Genomic DNA, 26,734 nt, shown 5'->3' on the forward strand with positions numbered 1-26,734 from the left:
GAAAAAAGGCGCAAAACGATTGTCTGCCCTTGCTTTCACGGAAGGAGGGAGGGAAGGGGGGCCTGACGATATGTACCCAGAACCACCCGCGACAATGTTTTAGCCCCAGCAGGCATTGGGATTTCTACCCAGAATTCAAATGGGCGGCGGAGACTGCAGGAACTGTGGGATAGCTACCCACAGTGCAATGCTCTGGAAGTCAACAGTTGCCTCAGTACTGTGGACACACTCTGCCGACTACATGCACTTAGAGGATTTGTGTGGGGACACACACAATCAACTGTATAAAAACGCTTTCTACAAAACCAACTTCTATAAATTCGACCTAATTTCGTAGTGTAGACATACCTTTTAGACAGTGCTGTTGCTTATAACCTTGTACGTGAGAAAGAGCCCTGGGTGGCAATGTGGCCTAGTGACACAGCAAAGAACTGCATGTCACAATTGTAGCCCTTGCTGTGTGACCTTAGGCATGTGATATGAATTAACAACGCTGTGCCTTAGACTGTGTTATAGAAAGGGGTATAAGAATGCCTGGCTCTACAGGGTTTTGAGACTTCGTTAAATGTTTATAACATAGGTTGTGTTCTTCAGGTAATGGCCTTATATTTATTTCAATTGATTTCCCATTTAAAAAACACTTCTCATAGGCTCTCATAGGCTCTCATTTACCTAAGCATAATATTAGAACCACACATTCACACAAAAATATAAACATCAAGCCACATTATTTAACTAAATCCAGTGGCTTCACCTCACAATACAGTCATGATGAAAATAACTAGGACAATGGAAGATCAGTCCCTAATCCCCACCCCACTTCCCAAGAGCAGGACAAAAGAGAGAAGTTTTGCAACATGGTGTGAAGGTCAGCCAGTTCAGGCCATTCATGTCCAACTCACCCGGGGCAAGTTCTAAAATTCAAGGCCACTCATGGAAGATGCCCTGCCAGTCGCCCCCCACTAAAGCCAGAGGGATCCAGCTGTATAGCAGAGGTGGGGGAGGGTGGTTCTCTTAAACAGGCAGCTCACAAGCCATTTAGGGCTGCATGTACGTGCAAAGTGTTGCTATTACCTACTGTTCTATTGGGAAACTAAACTAATGTTTGTTAGGAGACTTGCTTTTTCTCCACGGAGCTCTAAGCAGTGTTTATTTATTGCTATGAGCTTTCACTGGCAATTGAGTGAGAGATTTCAAAATGGCATTTGGCAACAGCCTTCACATCCTGGTAAATACATCTTTTACCTTGAAAATGGTGGCAGTTTTAGGGCATTAACATCATCTATTCACAGAGCCAGGTAGGAAGGGAAGAGCTTGATCCAAACCACATACTGGCACCCTTAGTATTTCTAGCACTTCTGCTCAAGCTGACAGTTTACGGTTGCTTCTGACAGTCAGCAGTAAAGTGGGGAGCCGAAAGGGAAAAACAGCAGTGAAAAAGAAATCTCCAGTGTTCTGAAAATTAGGATTTATCTCCTCCCCTCCCCAATTAGTTTCGGACATTAAACACTCCAAACAAAAAACCTAAACAAATATAACACTACCTATCACTGGGGAAAGATCTGTAAATACGCAATCCCTCCAGAGAGCTTGAAAGTGTAATACAAAATTTAAAAATAACCTAGAAGGAGAGAGGGTTGGCTGATAGACTATATTATGTTTGAAATAAGAAAAATTAAAGTTAGAATAGGAGAGAACTCCTGATGATATTCAGCAATTTTATTGGTGTGACCATGGTAGCAGTTGAATAAAACCCCAGAAGAGGGCGCTCCTAGCTAAATTTGCAGGCACTGCAGGATAACTGTACCTGAGAAATAAGGCATTAATGGTATAACAGTGCTAGTACATAGCTAACTTTTGATAAGGATCCACCCAGCCCTTCATCCTGTAACAATGTTTAAGGTCCATATGAAGGCAGGAAGGAAAAGCCACTTCAGTGCCAGAGAATTTTCTTCTACTACTATTTTCTTTTTTCTTCTACTACTAAGATACAGTAAATGTGCTATCAAAAGTGAATATATAATTGTGGGAGCTTTGCTTGTAAAAAGTGCAAATGAGAATGATACACACCCACACTCAATCACTAGGGTTCACAAAGTTAATTGCAAAGTGCCACTGAATGAATCGTTAGCTTCTAAATTCATATTTCTCCAGTATCTGCATCCTTTCAGCAATCGTTTCTACTGGTTCGGAGTTTTTTGTGGATGTCTAGCTCGATGCAAACGAGCGCATGCATACTCACTGTTATAGCTACCCATCTGAGTAAAGAGTGTGTTCCAGGAAAATAAGCTTCCATTTTAGAATTAAGTGTGTCCTTGGATATTCAGAAATTCTCCAAAGCGACACTCATTGGTGTGTATTAGGGATGGGGACACTGCTTTTGCTTAATGTTGAATTCTTTCCAGTATCATGATTCTGAAAGCTGACACAAACTCTAACTGTATTGTGAAAAAAGGATCAGGGAGGGGAAAGAGCCTAATGAAAGAGCCTAATGAAAATTAAAGTTGTGTATAAATATAAGTGCATTACAATCATAGGTAGGACACGTTCTTTGTCCTGATGAGCTTACAATCTATCTGGGAGAAGGGATCGGTGCTATGAAGAAGGAGGAATCATCTTTTAAAAGACAAACATAGGTTTAAACTACAGGAAAAACAAGTGTCATAAACACAGGTAGATTTGTGGTCCCCCAAAACAGCTCAAGAGCTTCACAAAAGTTTAACTTACACCAGTTTTGTCTGTCTCCAGCCTGTATATTATATGACCCATACTGAGATTGTTCATACCTATGACTAGAGTTAGTCTAATAATTCCTTGTGAATAATTCCTTTGTGAAAGTTCACAGTTGTTTTATTATTTGTGAATAGTTTTTCCCATTATTCAGCCAGTTTTACTAATGAGTCAGTTCAAATCCAAGACCTCCTTGCAAATAAATAAGGTACCTGTTTGATCCTGTACTTGGTTTTTCCTTTCTGTGGCCTTGAGCAAGTCACTTAACCTGTCTGTGCCTCAATTTCTCCATCTGTAAAATGGGGACAGTGATGATTAATTCCCTTTAGTAAAGCTTATTGAGTTCTGTGGATAAAATGTGCCAGACAAGCGGTAAATCTAGGGGAAATTACCTTTTGACTGACAAATGACACAGTCTGCAGTTCCTGATAGGCTAGTTCATAGAATCATAGAAGATTAGGTTGGTCATCTAGTCCAAGCCCCTGCTCAAAGCAGGACCAAACCCAACTAAATCATCCCAGCTGGGCCTTAAAAACCTCTAGGGATGGAGATTCCACCACCTCCTTAGGTAAAGCATTCCAATGCTTCACCACTCTCCTATTGAAATAAGGTTTCCTAATACCCAACCCAGACCTCCCCCACTGCAACTTGAGACCATTGCTCCTTGTTCTGCCGTCTGCCACCACTGAGGACAGCCTAGCTCCATCCTCTTTGGAACCCCCCCTTCAGGTAGCTGAAGGCTGCTATCAAATTCCCCCTCACTTTTCTATTCTGCAGACTAAATAAGCCCAGTTCCCTCAGCCTCTCCTCATAAGTCATGTGCCCCAGCCCCCTAATAATTTTCGTTGCCCTCCACTGGACTCTCTCTAATTTGTCCACATCCTTTCTGTAATGGGGGCCCCAAAACTGGACGCAATACTGGCCTCACCAGTGCCTAATAGAAGAGAATAATCACTTCCCTCAATCTGCTGGCAATGCTCCCACTAATGCAGCCCAATATGCCATTAGTCTTCTTGGCAACAAGGGCACACTGTTGACTGTTATCCAGCTTCTTGTCCACTGTAATCCACTGTTCGTTTATGACAGTTCATTCAGAATGTCCAGTTTTATATATGGATGAAATTCTCCACTGTGCAGAGGGCCCACATAAGGCCAATACACCATTTACGTCCTACGTAAATCCTCAAAAACAAGGTTTAAGTGAGACTGAAGTGGTGCATAGACTTATGCTGTACCTAGGGCTGAATATCACCCATGTATAAATAATGTAAAGTCCTTGCCTATTTGTACTGGTATACAGGGATGAGGGATAGGCTGGAGTGGAGGGACTCATATAAAGGGCACACGTCAGGGTGCTAAACACAACCACATATGACACTCAAGTTACACGTTTTTAAGTTACTCGGTTACATGTTTTTAAAAAGGAACCAAAAGCCCCGGTATTTATCAGCAAAGCATCTACCCCAAGCTTTTTCAGGTAGTGGGGTAAGAGGTGGCTTTCCCAGCCAGTATTTGGGGGTGCCAGATGTGCAGAATGCTAAACAAACCAGTTTGCATTGATCTCCAGAAATGGGCATCACCTTCAGGGGGCTTTATGGATTGTAAATTGTATCCGACATAAGCAGTATGCAGAAAGCTGGATTTGATCTTTCCTTGAGACACAGACTGGTCTGTTTGGAATGGCGTATTAGTTATGTGTATGTCGGAATGAAGATCTCCCCTTTCGTACCCATGGAGAATGTGGGCTATGAACCTATGGGTGAAGAGAATGGACTAATAACTAAATACTCTCGCCTTCGTTTTCGGAGCCAAGAAAACAAATGGCAGAATGGGGCCAGCATATCATTCAAGGCCTGCCCCCAGGCTAATTATAAACAAGTGATGGTGAGTTTAGTTGGAAGACTGCCTTACAAACTGGTGCCTCTCAGACTGCTGTTCTTTGTCTACCTACCTAATGACTGGGGTCTCAACAACTTTTAATGGGACATACTGAGCTGAGAAACTTAGCTGGTCTCCTCTTAACATTGTGAATCAGCTGGTATATAATATATTGTAGCCACTGAATTCTAGAATCTAGACAACACAGCAACTCAGACCACTTCCTACTCAGGCGTGCGTGGGGGTCGCTCATATGCCTGGTAAAGATACAAGGAAATCCTTCTCAGAGCATGCCAGGGATCTGTGGGGCATGCTACTATTGAGGAGAACAGAGGGTGTAAATGAGTTGAATGCTGTAGCTGGGCTTAAAAGGAGTGGATAGTTTCCTGATCTCTAGAAATTGCAGTTATATTCACTCATTGCCATGGTGTGGGGGGTAACCTTCCTCTGAAGCAGCAGAGAACAAAAACTCCTGAAGGAACAGCCTGTGGTTTGGCTCTTAAGATTTTGTGAGTATGTCTTGTCAAGATTAAGGGCTAGGTGGTGCTGATGCACCCTTTAAGTGATGATGTGTAGCAGTGCCAACCATCATCAGTGTGGAGAAGGAAATGTGCTTCAGACAAGCCCCCCTTATATACTGCTACCACCTTGCTCCGTGGTGTAGAAGCCTGCTGGTGGCCTTTGCCAACAGCGAGTTACTACCCCTCTCCTCACCCCATTCAGTTTAGATCAGGGGTGGGCAACCTACAGCCTGCGGGCCAGATCCAGCCTCTCGGGGCTTTGGATCTGGCCCGCGGGATGGCCACCCCCGTGGCACCATGGGTGCTGCGCCGCTCCTAGAAGTGGCCGGCACCATGTCTCTGCGGCCCCTGGGGAAGGGGGGGCAGAGGGCTCTGCACGCTGCCCTCACCTGTGGGTACCTCCCCCAAAGCTCCCATTGGCCAGGAATGGGGAACCGTGGCCAATGGGAGCTTCGGGGGGAGGTACCCACAGGCAAGGGCAGCATGCAGAGCTCTCTGCCCTCCCTTCCCCAAGGATGTGGTTCTGGCTGCTTCCTGGAGCGGGGAAGGGCCGGGGCCAGGGCAGGCAGGCAGTGAACCTGCCCTGGCCCCGGTGCGTGCTGCTGCCACCCTGGAGCCACTCCAGGTAAGTGGTGCCAGGCTGGAGTCCACACTCTGAACCCCTCCTGCACCCCAAACCCCTGCCCTGAGCCCCCTCCTACACCCCTCCCTGCACCACTGTCCTGAGCCCCCTCCTTCACTGTGCACCCCCCTGCACCCCAACTCCCTTCCCTGAGCCCCCTTGTACAGCCTGCACCCCTCCTCTGCCCCAACCCCTTGCCCTGAGCCCTTTCCTGCACAGTGCACCCCCTCCCACACCCCAACCCCCTACCCCAGCCCTACACTCATGGCCCTGCATGCAATTTCCCCACCCAGATGTGGCCCTCGGGCCAAAAAGTTTGCCCACCCCTGGTTTAGATGGATAGCCAGCTGTGATGATTCAACAGCAATGGCCCATGCATGAGGGTCAGAGCCAAGCCCACCTGCTCAGGGAATAGTGGCTTCACAACGCCTGCTTGTCCCTACTCACTTGGCCCCCAGGTCTAAGGAGTGCACGCAAGGAAGTAAGGGGGAATCAGACCTCCCCCTGCTTATAACCTTGTGAGGCTGAGTCGGGGCAGCCCCAATCTGCTGGAAATGCTAACCAGTGGAGTGTGAATAATGCCAAATGATGTAGTACAGCTGGCCAGATGTAAATTTGGTCCAAAAACCTTTAAATTTTATATAGCATCCTTAATACACAGTACACTTCAGAGAGAGCGAGAGCACACCAATTGTATGCTAAAGAGAAAGGGAAGGATTTATGGTAAGATTTTAAGAGATGAAGTGAGTCAGCACTTGGTTGGAGGGAGACATTTCCAGATGGATGGATCAGCACAGGCAGATGAGTGACTCCCACACTCACCAAGTCAAAGGGAGGGGCAGAGAAGACAAAGTGAGGAATAAGTGCATGAAGGAGTAGGTTGATGTATAAGGTCAGAGAGGAAGGATGTGGAGAGGTCTTGGATAGTTTTGTAAACCATGAGGTCAGTTTTGAGCTGGGTCAGAGATATCTAGAAAGGCAGCAATGGTTTCTAGCAGAGGAGTATGATGGTTTCACTTCCGTGGCAAGGAAGCACTTTCGCCACAGCATCCTGGTGCACCTGCAGTTTAGAGAGTAGTGACTTAGAAGAGGGAGTTGTAATAGTCAAGCCAGGAAGCACTGAAGGCCTGAATAAGGGTTTCAGCAAAAGCAAGATCAGTATGAGGGTGGATTCTGGCAATGTTAATCTGGAGGTGGGACAGTCAGATTTACTGACCAAGGAGATGTGGGAAGAAAAGAGTCCAAGGTCAAGGATGACTCTCAGATTTCTAGCCTCGGAAGGAAAGAACAAGTCTAAATTAAGGAAAGGCAGGCACAAACTAGACTTTATTTTTAAGCAAAAGAATTTCCAGAGTCATTCATGCTCCAAGTCACTAGGCTGTTGCAGGCAAATTGCAAATCTTTGGATGGAAGGTTGAGGGAGGAACCAAGTTTAGGAAGATAGTCCAATGGGGCCAAATTCACCTCCAGTTTCACTCCGCTGCCGTCAAACGAGTGGTGCCAGTGTTGAGACTGAGGCTGGCTCATAGTTCTGACAAGACTGTGTTCAGCTAGTACTGTACCCCGTACCAGTCGTATTCGACCTCCAGCTAGTGCCAATTACCTTTTTTGCTTCTTTTCTAATCTTTGTCATGAGGATTAGCCATTAAACTCAAATTACTCATGTTTAGCATAAGAGCTGGTGGCATGTCTGCTGACTGTACTGGCCAGCCATCTCATCACAAGCGTCCTTATTCCAAGAGGGTGGAAATGGCAAGCTAAATAAAACAGCCACCTAACCGGCTCAGTGGCATACAGGCAGGGCAGAGCTATAAACTGCCAATTTTTTTTTAAAAAACAGTGTCCTCTTGCTCCGTACCCTACACAGCCCAGGTAAACAGCTGAACCGAAGCTCTAAAATCTACTGGGTGTTTGTTCGACTGCCTGCCTCTTTTGTCTTGGATGCTTGCTGGATCAGGTCACGCAGCAGCATATACCCGAAGCTACGAACTAAAGGTGGTACTAAATGAAATCTCAGGATCCAAATACTCCCAGTCCTTGGAGAAGGTCAGATCCAAATTTCTGCAGACCAGATCTCTCTCTACTGCAAACTCCACTTCCTCCTTTTTTAGAGCTGATCATTTCTTTCCTTGATTTGGGCTGTTCTTGTGTTAATTTCCTCAGCAATATTTTTTTAAGGTTTATGTCTCTTAAAGAGAGCTGTCTGTTTTTCTGATGAAACTACATGGTACCCACCTTTATAACTCACTGCTCAAGGGCATGTTATACGTCCCTGATCCATAGAGGATGTGAGTCTATTACAGTCCCCAGCTACAGAGCCTGACTCTTTAACTCTGTAAGCCTCATGTTTTTAGCCTGTAGGTCCCTGATTCCCAAGATGACAGCTGTCAGACTTTCACCAGTTTCTCCCTCTCTCCACCTCCACAATGTGCTTGACCAATTGTGCCAATCTCTTCCTGACCCTTGTGACAATCATCTTATGCACTGAAGCATGAGATATCATTACCATGAGCTTCGCCTGGAAAAATTAACATGGTAATTCCCTTGTTTCTTGCTGACTCCATCTTTTAGGGTGTGATGGAGGAGGAGAGAGAACTTGCTGCCGATTTTCTGCTTTTAGTGCTCTAAATTGTAATTATAATGGATGTCTAGAAGCATAGAGATTGGGATAAGCATCTTGTATGATGTTTAAATTGAAAGGAAGCAATAATGACACTTGCTAGTGACCTGAAGTTACTCACCCTATCTTAAACCCATCCACAGTCTACACTTATCTCCGGAGCGATTGATCCAGCAGGGGTCGATTTATCACGTCTAGTGAAGACATGATAAATCGACCACTGAGCGCTCTCCCGTCGACTCCGGTACTCCACCGGAGTGAGAGGCGCAGGCAGAGTCGACGGGGGAGTGTCAGCAGTCGACTTACCGCAGTGAAGACACCGTGGTAAGTAGATCTAAGTACGTCGACTTCATCTACATTATTCATGTAAAGTTGCATAATTTAGATCAATCTCCCCCGCAAGTGTAGACCAGGCCTAAGTGACTTCCAGCAGACAGTCACAGATTTGCTGCATGAAGAAGGCGTTCCTTTTACTTCTTCTGCAGTTACCAAAACTAATTTCTTTGAGCGGATGCCTCGTTCACATATACAGTGAGCAGTCTGGACTGTTGTGTTGGTCTTGCCATGCAATGACCCCAGTCACCATTTCTGTTCTCCAGCCTTCATGCTATTCTTCATGCTCTTCTTCCCAGCTCTGTCCTGTTTCTGCTGAAGGCTCTTCAGGAGGCCTGGAGCAGACTTGGAATCATCCCACCCACTCTTTACAAAAACAGTCGTGTCTGGAGCCAAGAAAGGCAGGGCACAAATTGAGGGGGAGCTTGGATAACACACTATACTCAGAGAAGCATGAGGTTTTGTTTAATCTAGATGGAGAAAGCAAACAGGAGGGCAAGGGGGTTTCAAATATTACTTTTTTTTATTAGATAAGACTTAGAAAAGTGTGTTTTGCCACCTTGTTAAACCAAAAGGACATAGGCCAGACTCTCAAATTGGACTGCAAGCTTCTGTAAAGCTGATACACAGTGATAAAATAATAATACTTAACACTAACTGCGTATAGCTATTTGCATCTTCAAAGGGCTTTATAAATATTAACTAACTATGGTGCACAACACTACTATGAGGTACTGTACCTAATAGTTATCTTCCTCGTTTAATAGATGGAGAAACTGAGGCATCACCAGATGATGCTGTTACAGAGTTTCACAAGTTGTTTATCTTAGCATGTGAGCAAGTTTTTAGTCTTGGAAGAAATACTGGTTGTGGTGGTCGTTCCTTGATTACACAAGGTTCTGGGTATAGGTTGCTGTGTGCACTGCGGGAGAATTTTTCTCTGCTGTGGTCTCTGATTAGTCAGTTTTTGAGGCAGAGTTGTTCCCTGGGAACTACGCATTGCTGCTGGGCTGAGATTCCTGAAAGAAGGGATTGCCTGCATGCTGTTTGAGCATCTCATTTCAGGACTGGTGTATATATATAAATAAAGCAAATTACACTTTTAAATATAGCCAGATTCCAGATTTCTCTTCCACTGGGAAGCTGACCTGCACAGCCCTGGCATCTGCTACACTGAAAGATGTGACACCTGCATTAGAATAGACACACTGGTTTTGGAAGTAAGGTCAACAATATTAACTAACACTATTGTGAAGTACTCTATCTAACAGGTATCTTCCCCATTTAACAGATGGAGACACTGAGGCAAGGTTAGTGGTCTTGCCCAATGCCCCACAGAAAGTCAGTGGCAGAGCTGTGATTGCAGAGGTGTGATTACAGTGCACCCATTCCTGTCTCCTAGTTCTGTGCTGGTTTAAAAAAAAAACATGCACTTCTATGCAGACAGATGTCTACCATGGATATTCAAGTCTGTATAAAATAAAAACAGCCCCAGACTTTCATCCCGAATTCTAACCATAATAACTTACATGCACTTTCAAAAATTTACTCTTACAAAAATGTCCCCATTAATTAATCACTGGACCCTGGTGCAATATACAGTATGGCTTATAGATCCATTGACTTCAAAGTCATTCCACTTCGCAGTAATGTGCAAGGTCCACAGAAGTGGACTTCTCTGTCCGTTCTTTGGAAAATATATTCTCAGTTAGGGAAAGGCTAATATGAGTGTGTTTGGGTTCCCTGGACTGGGGGTTTGCTTTTTGCCTTATGACATGATTGGATAATGCCAAGTGTCTCTAGACGTCCCTTCTCTAGACAACCAGCCAGTCAAAGGCCCCGCCTCATTCTGATAGGAGGATGGCTATGTGGCACAGAGCTTGCAGACAGACTGTTTTAGTCTGAGGAATGTTCTTCATCCTCTGTGTACTCAATTTAATTTGCTTATGCTTCCTTAATGAACTCTTCTTGTTTGAAAACTTCAAATAAACTTACAGCTAGTCAGGGTTACTGCGACGTTTGCACAGCTTTCAGATGATGTAAAGTATAGTATAAATGCTACATGTTAATAGTGGTCTCTCAGGGCTCTGAGTTTCTCTCTGTCTCTCAAACCTAAACACACACAGACCCCATCAGACATCTGTTCTTAGGCTTATTTCCGGTGACAGTGTGTCCTGAGTGACAGAGTTCTGATCCAGAGATGAACTTGTAAGGATAATCTTGCGTCTGAGGCTTTGGCCTGGACCCAGGAGATTGGGGCTCAATTTCCAGCTCTGCCAGACTTCTTATGTGACCTTGGACTTGTCATTTAAACTCTCTCTGCCTTTAGTTCCCCATTTCACCAATGGAGATAATAACACTTCCTTCTCAGCTCTACGGGAGGGGGCAGGGGGCCCACCCAGGTCAGGGCTGTGTCATGTCCGTGGGGCAATGTTTGGAATGTCATTTCCTGTGCTGTACATGTTCTGTGAAGACTTCAGATTCCAGGGCTGGCAAGTCACAGACACTCATTTCACACCATTTTTGCTTTACTAATATTTTTGTTTCTGCTAACGTCTGTGAATGAGTTCTAATGCTCATGAAAAAGGAGTACGGAAAGCAATGGCTGGTAGCCAGACTCAGGATCTCAGTGCTGACAGGTGCTGTGTAAACTCACACACAGAGCTCTGCCAATACACCTTAATTCTGACCTGAAGCACCTTGAGCTAGTCCAGTCTTGAACCGCTCAGGAAAAAGACTGTTTCCTCTTCCCACCCATCTTGGAGGTTTAAAACCTGCAGCAAATGTAACTTGTCAAACTTGACACCTCTGATGCAGTTTAGGTAGAAATGAGAGCTCTAAATAGGAAAGTAATCAGGAGAACGTGTTTGACTAAGGTAAGGTCACAAATTCTATAGTGATTATAGTCATGAGGGATTTACTTGTATTTCTCTCCTCTTATGCAAATGTAGCTCACTTAGAATACTTGACACAGACTACAAGCAGATTATAAACACTCTTTCAGAAAGGTTTGATTACTCTTTGGCACCCAGGTCATTGAATAAACATATATAATCAAGTATAACATTTTATACTCCCACAAATCGTAAATGTGGGGATTATCTTTGTTTTATGGATGGGAAAATTGAGACACAGAAAGGTTACGTGATGTGTCCAATGTGTCACATAGTGAGGCAGTGGCAGACCTGGGAACACAACTACGCTCTCCTCACTCCCAGCCTTCCGTTCTAATGAAAGCGGCAAAGAGACCCGCGGCACCTTATAGACTAACAGACATACTGGAGCATGAGCTTTCATGGGTGAACTCCCACTTCGTCAGTTCTACTGACTGGACCATGATGCCACAAGCTGATGAACGTTCTTTCCCCAAAATGAGTGTGTGGGTGATATGTTTGCTGTGGTATACGAACCACCATGACCCCTGTTCTGCTGGTGATCTGTGGTAGGAGAAATCATCAGAACTGGTAGTTTTAAATTTTGCCTGGGCTAAAGAATAGAATGTATCGGTATTTAAATTAATGCACCATGCTGAGTGGGAAATTTAGACTAGGGGAATTCCATCCCTCTAATGTAAGAGCGGGCTCATTATAAGAGGGAAATACAGTCCCTTCTAAAGAAATTCTTTGAGTCATTTCAGAAGATGTGTCACTTTGCCTATCTCACATAGGGATTGACACACTTTGGGCTGAATCCAGGTCTCACTGGACTCAGTGGAAGTTGGATTGGATTCTTCTTTAGATGCAGAATGTGACATTACACCCCATCTTCATTATGGAAATATGCTTCTGATATGGAGATGGCAAACTGAGATATATTTTATGCAAGATGAGTCTTGTAGGGTATCATTGGAATGGTTATAATTTACTGAATGTGATTATCCCATTTGTATGCATGTACCATTTCTGTATCTAAAGTTAGGAATATTGACTCTGTAACAATTACAACTAGGTCTATACTTGGGAAACACCCTCCCAGACAGCAGGCCATCAGCCTTGATGGGCCATTAGGAAGAAAAAAGACTTTGAAGATACTAATCTCTCTCATTCCTAAAAGGCGTCCTGGTATGTAGCTGTGACACTACTACGTCAGGTGGTCCTGTCACCTGGTAGTAAACACCATCTAAGGTGGAGGTCAAGACTGGGAACCAAAAGATTTCCACCTTAAGTAAATCTTATTTAAGGCTGGGGAGTAAGGCAAACAAGACTCTTCTCCATTGCCTTCCTGCCCAAGAAGAAAGACTGCTGAAAGTACCTGAAGAGACAAAGGAACTGAGTGGTGGGAAAGGCAAGGGCTGAGTCCAGACTAAGACAGGAGTCTAGTCTGTAAAGAGAAATAACTGGAACTTTAAGCTACAGAAACTCTGCAACTTGCCTAAAACAACATTTAGGGTGAGAAATTGCTTCTTGAAACCAGTCTCTTTAAGATCTTAAGCTTAGTATGCATATTTTGTTTTATTTGCTTGGTAATCTGCTTTGTTCTGTTTCCTATCCCTTATAATCACTTAAAATATGTCCTTTATAGTTAACAAACTTGGTTTTTTTATTATTAAACCCAGTTTGTGCAATTTCTAACTGGGGGGAGGCAAGAAGTTGTGCATATCTTCCTCCACATTGAGGGAGGGGGCGAATTTATGAGCTTATGTTGTATAGATTTCTGTACAGCGCAAGACAATATTATTTTGGATGCACTTTCCGGGGGGAGCTGCACTTGAGCACTGGGCGATTTCCTAGCTGAGTCTTCTCATAGACAGCTGTTTGCAGACTCTGTGTGATTCTACAGCTGGTGCGTCCTTACGTGTGTGTGTGTGTGTGTGTACGGGCGTGCTGCCGGAGGCCGGAGAGCCTAATTCAGCAAAACAGGGAGAGGCAGCCCAGGGTAGTGGAGCCGGCAGACTCCATGAAATCCCAATACATCAGGTGGCACCCTCAAAGGGCGGGGGGTCCAACCCGTCACACAGAGATTCAACCAAACTACTTTTATCCCTTTCTCAAGAAGCCTGTATTATTTGCACAAGGAAAAATATGCAGGAAAAGGCATGAAAAAGCATTTTTAAAGAGACATCACAATCTTCAACTGCAAAAACAAATGTACGTCATAAATAAGCCTATCTTTAGAGGAATAATTTAAAAAACTCAAAAGTCAACTTTTTAACCAGGAAGCAATAACTGATTTTTAGTTTAATATCTTAAAAATTATCAGCTGTATGTTGGTCCAGTTTCCAGTCTCACTCCCCTGCTGGCTGGGCATTCTGCACCTGCAGACTGACAGAGGGGATTCACTGTGTGCCATTTACCTCTATATGGAATCTGGTAGAAACAAACTATTCATGCCTCTGCCTTTCTGTGATATTTTTATTTTTAACTTGCATAGTAAAACTCATTGTAGGGCTGCACCCATCCTCCCCTTTGATCTCTCTATCCAGGCTGGAAGGCACACAGTATTACTCACTTTTGTGTGCCTGGAGGTTCTCAATTCTCCCCCTGAGTAATTTTTATTCTTCAGCATATATATGCCTGAATTTGGCCAAACATGCTAGGATTCCCCAGCCCAATACTTTAAGATGCTTAATACTTAATAATAATAGTTATATTACACAGCAATTGACTGGTTTTGATACAATAAGACTCATTGGACCAAAGGGAAACCAGCACCCAGCCCTCACAACACAAAGTATTGGGGTTTTTTTTGGAGGTTTGAAACATTTCCACTAAAATTTAGTAAAGGTTATTTTTCTTTTTCTTGAGGCTTCTGCACTTGTGGGTTTCATCCATAATGGGCTGAAGAGTCCACATAAGGCTCTTTTTTTGGGCTACGTCCAGCCTGACTGGAGGCAGTGGAAATCTTGCCACAAAGCCTATTCTGCTTCCAGTGACATTGTCTTCTCAGGGGTTAAATGGAGTTTTATCGACTGACACCTTGTTAGGATCTGACCCTCCAGCCATTTGGACAATTGGGATGCACAGTCAGGTGCTTACTTATCCCACACCAAACCATAGGAGCTCTGCCCCTCCCTGGTTTAGATTCATGCATGGCTTATGTTGGGAAATGTTACTATATGCAGCAGGTGTAATTTTATGATACTTGCTTTCCCATGGGATAACATAAATGAGACTGTAAGCCCTTTGAGGGGGGTTGGTTTCCTTTGTGTTTGTACAGCACAATAAGACCCCACACCTGACCACTGCTGCAAAACAAGTAAGTTGTTTAGTAGTGGTGGGCGGCTAATAAAGGTAGAGCAGAGTTGTACTCAGTCCATTTAGGGGGGCTGTGGAGTGGTCTCTGAAGACAGGAAGTTGCCTAATCAGGGTAGGTGACCTCTTGTACAGGTTCCACTGTACCCCATTACTCTATCCGTACATGTCACATCCAGTGAAACATTTAAAATACATGAGGAGAGCCAGCTTCTAAAGTCATATTTCTAGTGCTCTGCATAATCCCTCCGAGACGGTAAACCAGGCTCTAGTTGAAAATTGGCAATGTGAAATTATTTATTAGGAGTCCCTTTTGGGCTAAAGTAAATCACCCCAGATACATTCAAAATGTGGGCCACCAGTGGAAGTCGTGCCACCCTTGTGTCCTTGAAACACGAGCCTCGTAAACAAACACAGGGTGTTGATCCTACTGCAATAGGAGGGTGAAGGGGCATCTTTCACAACACTCGAACCATTACACCAGAGCTTAAAGATGAACTGAAAGCTTCTCTTTTAAAAAGTGAATTAAGTTCCTTTTTCATTAACAGAATAGATGGGTGGGGTATAACTTGTATGCATTATCTCTTTTAAAACCTAAACTGTTGAGACCCAGATCCTCCCATGCCCACCGGACTGGCCAAGCCACAAGTTGATGGTGTCATGTTTGCCAATAATAGGAGTCGCCGTCACTAACACCTTGTGCAACTCCTCCCTCAGTTTTAGGTGTCAGCGATGACATCAACTGTTGCAGAAGAAACTCAGAACTCTGCACTCAGGTCTTTCAGTTTGCCTTAAGGAATGGCACAAGCCTGGCTCTCCACCTAGTGAAAGAACTTCAGGAAAACTTTCAGTGTGAGATGCATTTGCAATGATATCCCTGAATTTCAATACAGCTGCTGTATGAAGTGTGAATGAATCAAGAGGAGGAAATAGTTTATATAGAACAAATTCATGGGAATATGTGTGTTATAGGAACTGATATTATGGTATTATTTCCATTTAGCAGGAAACGAGACTATCACAGGAGAGCTGTTTTCTCCTGAGTCTGGCATCACTATAGCATGCTATCCATCTCGAGCGTTTGTGGGTGTTGGAAAGAGTTGTAGGAAAGCCTTCATACCAGATGTGCTAACTGCCCAGAGCCACTTCTAAATGAGACATAAACCTTAGGTCCTGACCACTTGTGGTAATAACAGGTCTCAGAGCACTTTTCATAAGGGTGGGGGTGTTGGGCTCAGTAGTACCTTGATAAAATTCCAAATTTAGGTAATTTGGGTAATTACATACTGACTCTTGAAGATTCAGCTGGCTAAGAGTCTCAATTGTTTCTGGACTGCTATATGCTATTCAAACGTTGCATCCTCCCACCGAATGGTGACTGCTTTGGGGTCTTTGATGTTATTTTAATATTTTTCTTCTAATCACCACACACAATTACAGAATTCCACAGAAACTCACACTGAAAAAAAAAAGATGTGCCTCTTTCTGGAGGGGGTGGGGGTTGCAAAGCAAGCGAGGCTGTGAGGAAGGGTGGAGATTAGAGAGAGGTCTGACCCCAACCAGCAGGTCTCAACATCCGCAAACTTTGGGGAAGTTATTATTTGTATTAGGGTGGCACCTAGAGGCCACAACTGCGCTTGGGGCCCCATAGTGCTAGGTAGTGAACAAACACATAAGGAGAGACAGTTCCTTCCACAAAGAGCTGACAATCTTAATTAGAGACTGACAGCCCCCGGCCCCCCCCCCAAAAATAAAGAAGGATAGTTTCCATTCCAGATCCATTCGGTTGTTAGCCCTTCTACCAAGGGACCAATTGTGGTACAGATGCTTATCCACTATGGACTTGACAGAGCCCACCACATTTGATAGATGATGAAAGCAAATAGCCATCAGGGTAACAATTGCCCTGGAGCACGTACTCTAAAGGTGACCAGCTCCATGCCCCAATAGCACTCCCCTGAGCTATCCATCAGCCCCAGTACCACCACGTGTTTCATCTACACCGTTAACTCTGCTTAGTTCTGCATCCAGTGAGAGGGAGTCTATTGCAGCGCCGCAGGAATGACACTTTAGAGGTAGCTCACGTAGCACACACTAATAACCCAGGAGCAATCGGGTGTGGGTGGGAGGAATGCGGGGATCAGCCAGGGTAGCCCAGCTATGTGATTTCAGCACAAAGCTAGACACAGCAGTTGGTTTAACAAGAGAACAGCACAGACTCTGCCATGTGCATTACCGGAAAGGCAATTTTACCCCAGGGCATTCAGTGCCAAACTCAAATAAAGCAGAGACAGCCTGAGTCTGAATGCTGGAGGTTCCAATTAAACACACACTGTTTCACACAGACAAATAGTATTAGCAATGGTTGACCTAATCCTTTTAAAACGTTGCATTCAGAGGCACGTTCTGTTTATCCCGCCCAGCTCTTCTCAGTGGTCCTGGGACTAGTGGCCCAGTGCTGACTGATTTGCTCTCTCGTTATTTTGGGGACACCAGCTTCCCATCATGGGAGTGAAATCATAAATACGAAATATCAAAGGCTAACAACAGGGTAGCAGTGGGTTTGAATTCCTGTAGTACAAGAGGCTGCAATTTCAAGGGTACTCAGATATCATGGTGTGGGCACTGGATAAAGACTTGTTAGACCATTAAAAACACGGTTAATGTTAACATAAGGACAGAATGTGACATATAATGAGGACAGCTGCTCAGGTGGCTCCGGGGACAGCCGCACCAGCCGCTGCTCGGGTGGCCCTGGGCAGCTCGCCCCGGTGACCACCCAACAGTGGCCGCTCCAGCGGCCCCCGACAGTTGGTGCCACTGGCTCCAGCTCCCCCCGGGGTGCGCCCCCCACAGGAGTGGCCATCCCAAGATTTAATTATGGGTATTTATAGTATAAGTCATGGACAGGTCACGGGCCGTGTAACCTGTCCATGACTTTTACTAAAAATACCCATGACTAAATTGTAGCCTTACTGATATGGAATAAAGAAATGGAAGAAGATGCAGCCAGCTGTTTGCTGAACTCCTTCATTTGGGAGGAAGAGCAAGGGCTCAGGAGTGGGAGGCAGGCCAGAGTCCATTTAGAGAGGATGGGAGGGAGAATCTATCCCAGGGGCAGGGGTGAGGCTGGGAACAAAAGTCTGTCCAGGAGACTCCAAAGTTTATATGTTTGGCTGGAGGGTTTGGTGGATCCAAAGTCGATTTAGGTTTACTCCATGCCACATATTCAGTCTGTATTCTGAACGGCTGAATCATATTTATGTGGCTGGAGGAAGAGGATCTAACCCAATATTACAGGGAAAACAGTTAAGCACTGTGCTGCCTTATCATCACCAACAAGAGTCTTGCCCTTTGAAAGCAATTAAAATTTATACCTTTGCTTGTCAGTAGATTCTGTGTACTCCTCATAGGTGACCCTTCCAAGGGTTATTAGACTTCCAGGCTACCCAGGTTGCACTGATGAAGCAGGATTGGCTAAACCATTTTTTTGCTTTGTCTCATTGTGCTGCTGCAGCTTGGTCTGGACTGGCTTAGGAGTTTGGGAAGGGCCAAAAAGATCATGTTTAGGGGACCCTGCAGCCCAAATGTAATGGATTTTAGCAACAAAAGAATGGGGGAGGGAAGAATGTTTTTGCCGCCATCATCTCTCTGCTGCGGGAGAAATAGAACCCAGCTCCTTAGACTGGAGTGCATGTGGAGTTACTAACACTGGGGGAAAAGTGTTTCAAGGGACATTTCTGCAGCAGCTAAGTCCCCACTAAGTGTGCATTCTGGTGAAGCTTGTTATTTTCTTTGTCCTTTCCCCTATTTACTTAACTACTGAATCCAGAGCAGCCTGCAATATTCATCAACAACCTCCGTGTGCCAAATAGCCACCCCATCTCATCACAAAATATGCAGAGACAGGGTCTCTGCCAGGGAAGTGCAGAGAGAAACTGTCAAACTCACTCACCATAAACTAGTCTCTCTCACTTTTCCTTTCTTCCAACCCCCCCCGACCCCGCCAGCTCTGTCACATTCGATCTGTCTCCACTTTATTTTCCTCTCACTTCACATTTTCATTCTCTTGCTTCTCATCTCCCCTTCCCTTGATGAGTAGTATCTCTTCCCTGCTCCGCCTTTCTCTGTCCTATTTCCACTGTTCTCTTTTGTCCAGCCCTGTGGTCTCTTCTGTGTTACGCTGTGAGTTTGCCCATGTTCTTCTCTTGACCTTATATTCCATGGCCTTTCTGCTCCAACCCCAGACTCTTACTCATGTCCGCCTGCCTCCCTCCCGGAACTCAGGACCTGACATTGGAAAATCCTTCTCAGTGTTAATTATTAAACAGTTAATTAATTAATGCTATTAATTGTGGCCGGCCCCTGCACAGCTGCACAAGTGACCCTCCCTCAGCCCACACCCACTTTGTAGGAGGTGGCCACAGATCCAGCACCTGCGCGCTCTGGAGTATAGCGACTGCTGCCTGGTAGCATGCCGAAGGACACCAGCTGCTCAGAAATGAACGGACGGGGGCGGAGTCCAGGGGTGCCATTTAAGGAGGCTCCTGCCCCCCTGCCAGCCCAAGTTTTGTACCACCTGCTGGGAGCCACTCGCACCTCTCCCCCCGCCACTGACTGGCTTATTCTTTGCTCAGCAAACAAGAATGCGGAGGAGTATCTGGCAGAGCCAACAGCGAGCTGGGAGTCTCTGCAGCATTTTTTCATTCCTTAAACAAACACGCGGAAGGAGTGGTGGCAGGAAGGTCTGAAGATGCTTGCTGCAGATTGCAACATGATCTGGCCCTCACCTTCACAAGCTGACATGTTAAAAAGGCAGGAGCAACCCTTTGTGACACCAGTAGAGATGGGGGCTGCTCAGTCAGGGCAGGGGGCTGCTGCCTGAGGCACATTCAGGGGATAATTATCCTCACAGCCAGCCCAGCTTTGGAAGTTTCAGGCTGCAAGAGCAGTGCTGCAGAATGGATGACCACCTGTAATCTTTCACTGCGGTGAAGAAACAAGCATGAGCTGCTGCCACCAAAATATTGTTTAAATAACACTTAAAATGTTCACAACTTTTTTCTAACTCTCTAATTTTGTAATGAATGGCAGTACCCCAGTGTGGTCAGTTATTCTACTATTTAGTCTTACTTGTCTGTGGGAGTCTGTGCCTACAGGGGGTCAGGTCAGGTCCATAGGCTGTGATGCAGAAACATGGATTCCTCTGTGAATGCCTAGATTTCACTAAATCTCCCAAGAGTGGGTTTGCACTTTTCTAGGACCTTTTTCCCAGATACATTTTGAGGAGCTGCTGGCCCTCAACTGCTGCCCTCAAGCAGCTGTCTGCTGCAGCTCCTTCTCTTCCAGCTGGTAAATATTCTTATCTCCTGTTGTTCTAATTCTTTAACATTTCTGAGAGTGTGGCAGAGTCTCACAAACCTGAGTGCCATCTATGAATTTCATTGAGGTGATATTTACTCTCACCAATCCTTACAGTAACACACTAGGAACCTCCTTCCAACTTAATCCTTTGGATTTATCATAACTATTTGTATAAACCTTTCTGTGAACATAAACCCAAGCCAATCTGAACAATTTGTAATATTTGGCTGCCAAAATTTGTTCATTATAGATCCATGCTACTAACATCCATCATTTAATTACACTCTAGAATAGATGGTGATTTTTTTTAAAGGTATAGCCCGATACGTTGTTAAAAACAACAACGTTGTTTCAATAAATAGGGCTATTTTTGCGCTAGTTATTAAGTGACTTTGAGCGAGTAATGCAGTAGAAATCTGGCAATCATGTAAATGTTCATCTTGCTGATTTTACCGAGCCTGATCCTACAAATTCCATAATCCACCACCTCATAGTGTTCTTCACCTCAGTGGGAAATTTATTAGCTCACGGTGCCAGTTCTTGAGTTGAAACAGTCCCTCATTGACACACACACGGATGGAGGCTGGAAAAATTTCACTTTTCAGGTGTGGTTTTTCTGTTGTACACTTACAAGTAATCCTAAAATATACCTTTAATTGGTGTTTGTGTATATCGTTTTCTTTCTTTACATAAGAATGAGATACAGTGCTCCTGTCAACTAATTTCTAAGTTATTATCAGCAAAAAAAACCTAGAGTAGTCTAAGTAGCCCCTGGAATCATGGTTAAAGTTGCTCTCCCCCCCCAACAAAAAATCTGAAACGGTGCCCCTGACAGAATCATTTATTACACCAGCCATAAGGAAAACCCATGCTGCCCCTGTGTAAAAGGGGTGAAAAGGGCCTGCCCCCTTGTGCCCGTGAGAGCTCCAGGAAGCATTTTGCCCAGCTGGGGCAGGTGGCTCCACTCCACTACAAAATCAGCTGTGATTTTCAAAAGTGCTCACGTGAGTAAGGAGCAGAAGTGCCAGTGATTTTCAAGAGGGCTTGTGGTCCTAACTCACATAGGCCCTTTTGAGAATCTCACTCTGACGCTTCAGCCTGGCCCTTGTTATCGGAGATGATGACTTCCTGGTATAAGCATCAGTGCTGAAACAGGCTGACTCACAGGAACTACTTGTAGTCCTGACCGGATCAATTTCCCTCCTCCTGGGCTAGATAAATTGCCTTCTGTGTGTGGCGTTCAGATGAGATCATGGTCCTGTCTATTCTGAGTGGCCTTTAAAGGTCCCCGGATGCTTTTTGTAAGCACTGGGGTGGTTTACTGATCCATACTTGGCCAGAATACCCCCAGCCCCAGTCCTGTACAGCATGCTGTCTGCTTCTTCCCTCCAGAGGTGGCTGTATGCTTCCCGGCCGTAGTCAGGCTTTGCGATGGAATGTGTGCTATAAAAATGTGAAGTATGAGGAGGAGTATGCTGGGGGACCACAGTCTCTGCCGTTTATAAACGAAGACGGAGCACTGGAAATTTTCAGATGTCGTTATTCCTGAGAGCCTGCAGCACTTACAGGAATCACAGCATCATCTACTGGAACCTTTCTCCTCCATCTCTCCCCTCCACACACATCACTCTGCATCCTCACCCTTCAGCCTTGTCTATGATTCTCCCAGGGGATGGTAGTAGCTTACCTGCAGCACAGTGCTCCTGAGAGAGGGGTGGCTGGCAGCTCTGGGACTTGTGTTTGCCTCAGGCAGGGAACACCGCTGCTGTCGCACTGGAAAGGAGGAGTGTCAGCAGTGCGTCAGGTTTCACCTCCGCTGGACGCTTGTGCAGTTCCACTCTGCTGCTGCGGCAGTTCTCCCTCGATGCTGGGGATTTCCCTGTTCCCTTGCTCCTGCAGCTCTGCGGAGAGGCGACAAGCCGCAACATGCACATCAGGTTGTTTAAATCATTCCAAAGGGGGTACTAGCAGGGAAACGAAAAAGCTCTGTATGAACTGGAGGCAGCTGGGTTATTCTAACGCTTCAGCTGCTTTCGGCCTCAGGGCCTTGTGTATTGATAGGCGGTAACACACACATACACACACACCATACCACAAGATGACAGAGCTTAAAAATAAATGTGAGCCGGTCACCTGACAGACAAGAGGACAAGTAAAGGGGAGCAAGTGACCTGTTTGATCTGCATGCGGAGCTGCCAGCAGTCAGCCAGCACTGCAGCAGGACTTAAGTAAATCATGTTAGAAAGGTTTTCTTCTGGGCAGATGGTTAAACTGAATGGACTACAGGACACAGCCTAACAGGCTTCTGTTTATTTTGAGGCTTCCATTGCCTAGGAAACAGTAGATTGTGGTGAAGTGGGATCAGAAAAACTGCTGAAGGAAAAGGAGTATTTCTTTTTTTCTTCCCAGCTCTTTGCCTCATGCCTTGATGTTTGGTTCTTTTATTGGCTGTTTAGCAAGGGCAAGGTTCTAACCTTTATCAAATGCCAGATTCATTTATTTCCATGCACAGATCTACGCAAGCACTTTAGAGTGTGTAATGGTTCCTCCCTCTCGGGTCCAGAGGAAGGCCGGATGTTGTCAGGGTGGTCTGATTTGTGATCACGGACCAGCCCGCTCCACAATCCAATCTCCACCACAGGACCCAGCACATGGCCCTTTGGTTCATAGCTCCAGCCCCTGTTTGGAGTACCCACCAAACATCTAGGGTTTAGGCCTCCTGAGTAATTGCACAGTCTTTGACCCACAGCCTCATGGCTGGGCAAGCAACAATAACCTGTGGCTCCAGCCCTCTGGGCAGGGTACAGCAAGCAATCAGTCTATAGCCCTCAGCTTCCTGGCTGGGACAAGCAACAACAGTCAGGTGCAGGCCTTCTGGCCTAGGTGAATATGCAGCCAGCTCCAGGTGTGGGGAAGCGACAGGGGTAGGGGGACCCAGGCCCAGCCTAATCCACCATGTCCCAGCCCAGGACGCTCACAGTGGGTCAATGGGAACACGTAATATTGCTGCCTCACGTCCTGGCAACACAACCGGACCAACATCTGGTTTCCCTGGGCTACTTCCTATCTCACTCTCCTGGCATCACGCTGCCACCACCACCAGGCTCTGGCTCACAGTCGGGTGGTGCTTCCTTTGGTATTTCCCCAGGTCCTTCCATCTCCTGGGCCAGTAGGACTCTGATCCGTTCTGCAGCCGGTTGTGGACCTCACAAAGGGCTCAGCTGTCTAGTAGGGACATCTGCCTCCTTCCCAGATCTGCTCACCACTGAGCTGCAGGGCCCTACTCTTATACTTCCTGCCCTGCCCCTGCACTTCCTGCGAGGGGGTTGGGCCGAGTTAGTTGCACCCACCACAGGGAATGAAATGGTTCCTCCATCTCGGGTCCAGAGGGAGGCCATTCTGCCTCACTGGGATGTCGGGAACTGAAGCAATGTCCGATTGAGAAGCACGACTGCAGATGGTAGGAACTCCCCAGTGGTGCTGTGTTTAATGTGGGGTTTTCTCTTTGTTTTCAAGCAGCTCAGCTGACAGAGAATGGGAAGGGAGTCTATGCAAGAAGGTGCTGTTGTGATGGAGGCATTCCCGTGATACTACCGGGACAGGTTAGGGATAGATTAGGGATAGGTTGGCCTCAAGAGAGTTGAAGCTTGGTGAAGTATCCAGAAGTGCTGAGGCTCCCCTGTATTTTCTAAAGCTCTTTAGCCTGACAAATTTGGCTGGACATCCCAAGGGGATAAGCTTCCTCAGGCAAATGATAGCATGTCCGGACCCAGTGGAAATTCCATGAAAGCTGCTGTTCTCTATGGCTTCACCTCCTCTAGGGAAAATGTGTGTGCTAACATGTTTAAATCCTACTATAGCCAAGGCAAACTGTAGTTTTAACAGGTTAGCTGGTCAAGGGGTTTTGACCAATTAACACATGTTAAAATTACACCTTGCTTTGTCTACATTAGGATTTCAGTGTGTGTTAGTTAACAGGTGTTAGCCAACACATAGTTAAAATATACCTTTATTCCTTGTGTGATCATGGCCTAAGTATTTGGAAATCCAGTCCTAGCTGGAAATACACTGATGCCTTTCTGTAGACTAACAAAAGTGTTAGCTAACATGTTTTAATTAAATGCTGTTTCAAAATATGTTAGCACTGAAAGTTGATGGTACCAACCTTCTTTCCCTGTCCTGGCATCTGTTCATCTCTCCAGCTCTCAGCTGCATCTTACAGGTGTTATCAGTAGTAGAGCATAGGAAGTTACTCAGGTTAACACAAGAAACCGATTCATTCATTTAGGAGCGTTGCCAAATCCTGGAGTCCCTTCTTAACTTTTACTCTGTTCTTACCCTACCCCTTGACCACAATGGGAGATTTGACTGAGTGAGAACTTCTGGATCTGCCCTGCAATAATAATGTAGTACAGCACTATTCATCCTAAATTGTTTTGCAGATATTATTAACTCTATACACTGCATTCAGGCATCATTTCCTCTACTCCTGAAGTACAGCCACCTCTGGAGTGGAATATAGCAGCCATTTAACAGCAAACAGCAACAGCATCCACCAGTGTAGGACAGATGAATATTCACCAGCATGGAGTTCTGAGCACAGTGAGCAGCCTGTGTACAGTCAATCAATGGCAGACAGTCAGTAGGGTCAGAAATAACTTGTCCTAAACTATTAGTTAGCTCCCGTTCTATACTGCCTTCTTACTATCTGTCTGTACCACAAGATACATAAAGCATGGGTGTGTTTGCACACATGTGTGTGTGCATGTGCATAAAGAATTTACATTTAGCGTCACTCCCCTCAGTCTCCCCTATTCCGACACATTGCAAAACTCTCACTGTAGTTCAGGACTATTTTACCCTTCCCAACCCTCTTCCTATGGCTAACTCCTGCCCTAGGCATCAGTAATAAACCCTTCTCCTGACATGCTCAGCCATATGGACGCTTCTCTGCACCCCATAAATACTGTACTTTTTTATTGGGCTCTTTGGAAATACAGTAAACACTTAACTAAAGAGCCACTTTCTCCCTCCAGGAAGCAGTGGGTGTGACTGCCTGCTTTCTCTTTCTCACACAAACACAGGGAGTATGTGGTTCAGCCATCCCCCTAGCTTTCTCTCACCCCCACCCCCAAAACAAAACCAGGAAGAAGCAATAACAAAAACCATTTCACCTAACACAGGTTTCCTGCAGAGCTGTTTAAAATGACACGTACAGCGTCCCGCACATAATAGGGCTTGGCTTCATATTGTCCTTGGAGCTATAATGGTCAAATTGCTCAGCAAGTGTAATTCAGTCGGCTACAACCTGGAAACAAAAATTAAATGGAGAAATCCCCCTTCTCCAACCCCGGCCCCCTTAGAAATCCTAGTTTTCTGCTGCAGCGGAGCAAATGTGACTCAGGACTTGAAGCCCAGAGATCAAGAAAAACCCTGATTGTTCCCCCTGCAATACGCAGCCAGCCCAGCCTGTAAGCTTCAGTGGGAGTTCAAAAAACACACTGCAGATCATCTGAGAGGGGGAAGCAAACATCAAAGCCGCTGGGAAGCTTCCCCACTGTTGTGCCAAGGCAGGATGCCCTGTAGGGAACCCAAGAGTTCAGAAGCCCCCTGAGAGGACTGAGGTGCTGTAACACTCACCTTGGTTCTCAGGCTCAGGCGCTCTCGGGCTGGTTTCTGCTCTGGTTAGCACACACTGCTGAAAAGTAGGAGCGACAGGGCTGGAGCTGTGGGAGGAAGGGAGTTCTTTCCAACAGCTAAGGAAGAGAGTTTCCCTAAAGGAGGCGATGCTGTTGACCTGCCTATAGGGCGGTTAGATGTTGTGTTGGAACAGGGGGGCCCTTTCCCAGATCGGTCTTCTTCACTGAAGGCCAAGAGGATCCTGAAAGGAGAGACATACAGAAAAGCTCACAAAAAATGGCTCCAAGTGAAAATAGTATCACCAAGCTCACTAACAAATCCAGATCGCTGTCGGGTCCCAGTCAAAATCTGGCATCCATCATTGAGCAGGTTGAGGTGGGACCCTGAGGTAGTGAAGCCCCTGGAAGCTCAGGTCTCTATACTGCCACCCACGTAGGACAAACTAAGAAAATAAGGGAAATAATTTGCTTTTCTTTTTTTCCTTCTCATGTGATCTTTTTTTTGGACTTGGCACAAGAGCTATTTTGGGGCTGGACATGAGCCCAGGTGAAGGGACATGGATTTCATCCAGTCTGCCTCCCCCATGTGCTTGGAGGGCTCCAGGGAGCTTTGAACAGCTGCCATGATGATGGGCTTAAAAGCTTCTCAGTTAGGTGTGGTGTTCTCACTGATTCTTTCCCATTGTCTGGTGTAACTCTCTTGCAGCAAAGCCATTTTTTTCCCCAAACAGCTGCGCTGTGGTCAGAGATGGTTTGTGATGAGTGGAACTGCAATTTGTACATTGCCCTGAACTCACAGGGGCTTGCTCTCCCTCCACATGCAGTTTCCTTATTTG

The 26,734-nt window shown here is 45.6% G+C and overlaps 1 protein-coding gene across 6 annotated transcripts in view; it reads right to left on the bottom strand.

The window, feature by feature from the left end:
• The window catches only part of FGF1 (fibroblast growth factor 1), a 68,612-nt gene extending 42,298 nt beyond the window's left edge, over positions 1-26,314 (bottom strand). For 3 of the 6 annotated variants that reach the window (XM_073355700.1, XM_073355702.1, XM_073355701.1), the window contains exons 1-3: positions 25,900-26,314; positions 21,947-22,160; positions 2,943-3,022 (exon numbers count right to left, since the gene is read on the bottom strand). The gene's annotated coding sequence lies outside the window, so the exon portion shown is untranslated. The remainder of the gene's footprint in view (positions 1-2,942; positions 3,023-21,946; positions 22,161-25,899) is intronic. The other 3 variants (XM_073355703.1, XM_073355706.1, XM_073355705.1) reach the window with 1 other exon arrangement.
• Positions 26,315-26,734: the final 420 nt, after the last annotated feature.

The sequence above is a fragment of the Lepidochelys kempii genome, chromosome 8 (assembly GCF_965140265.1).
Source record: "Lepidochelys kempii isolate rLepKem1 chromosome 8, rLepKem1.hap2, whole genome shotgun sequence".
In the NCBI taxonomy this organism is placed as follows: Eukaryota; Metazoa; Chordata; order Testudines; family Cheloniidae; genus Lepidochelys; species Lepidochelys kempii.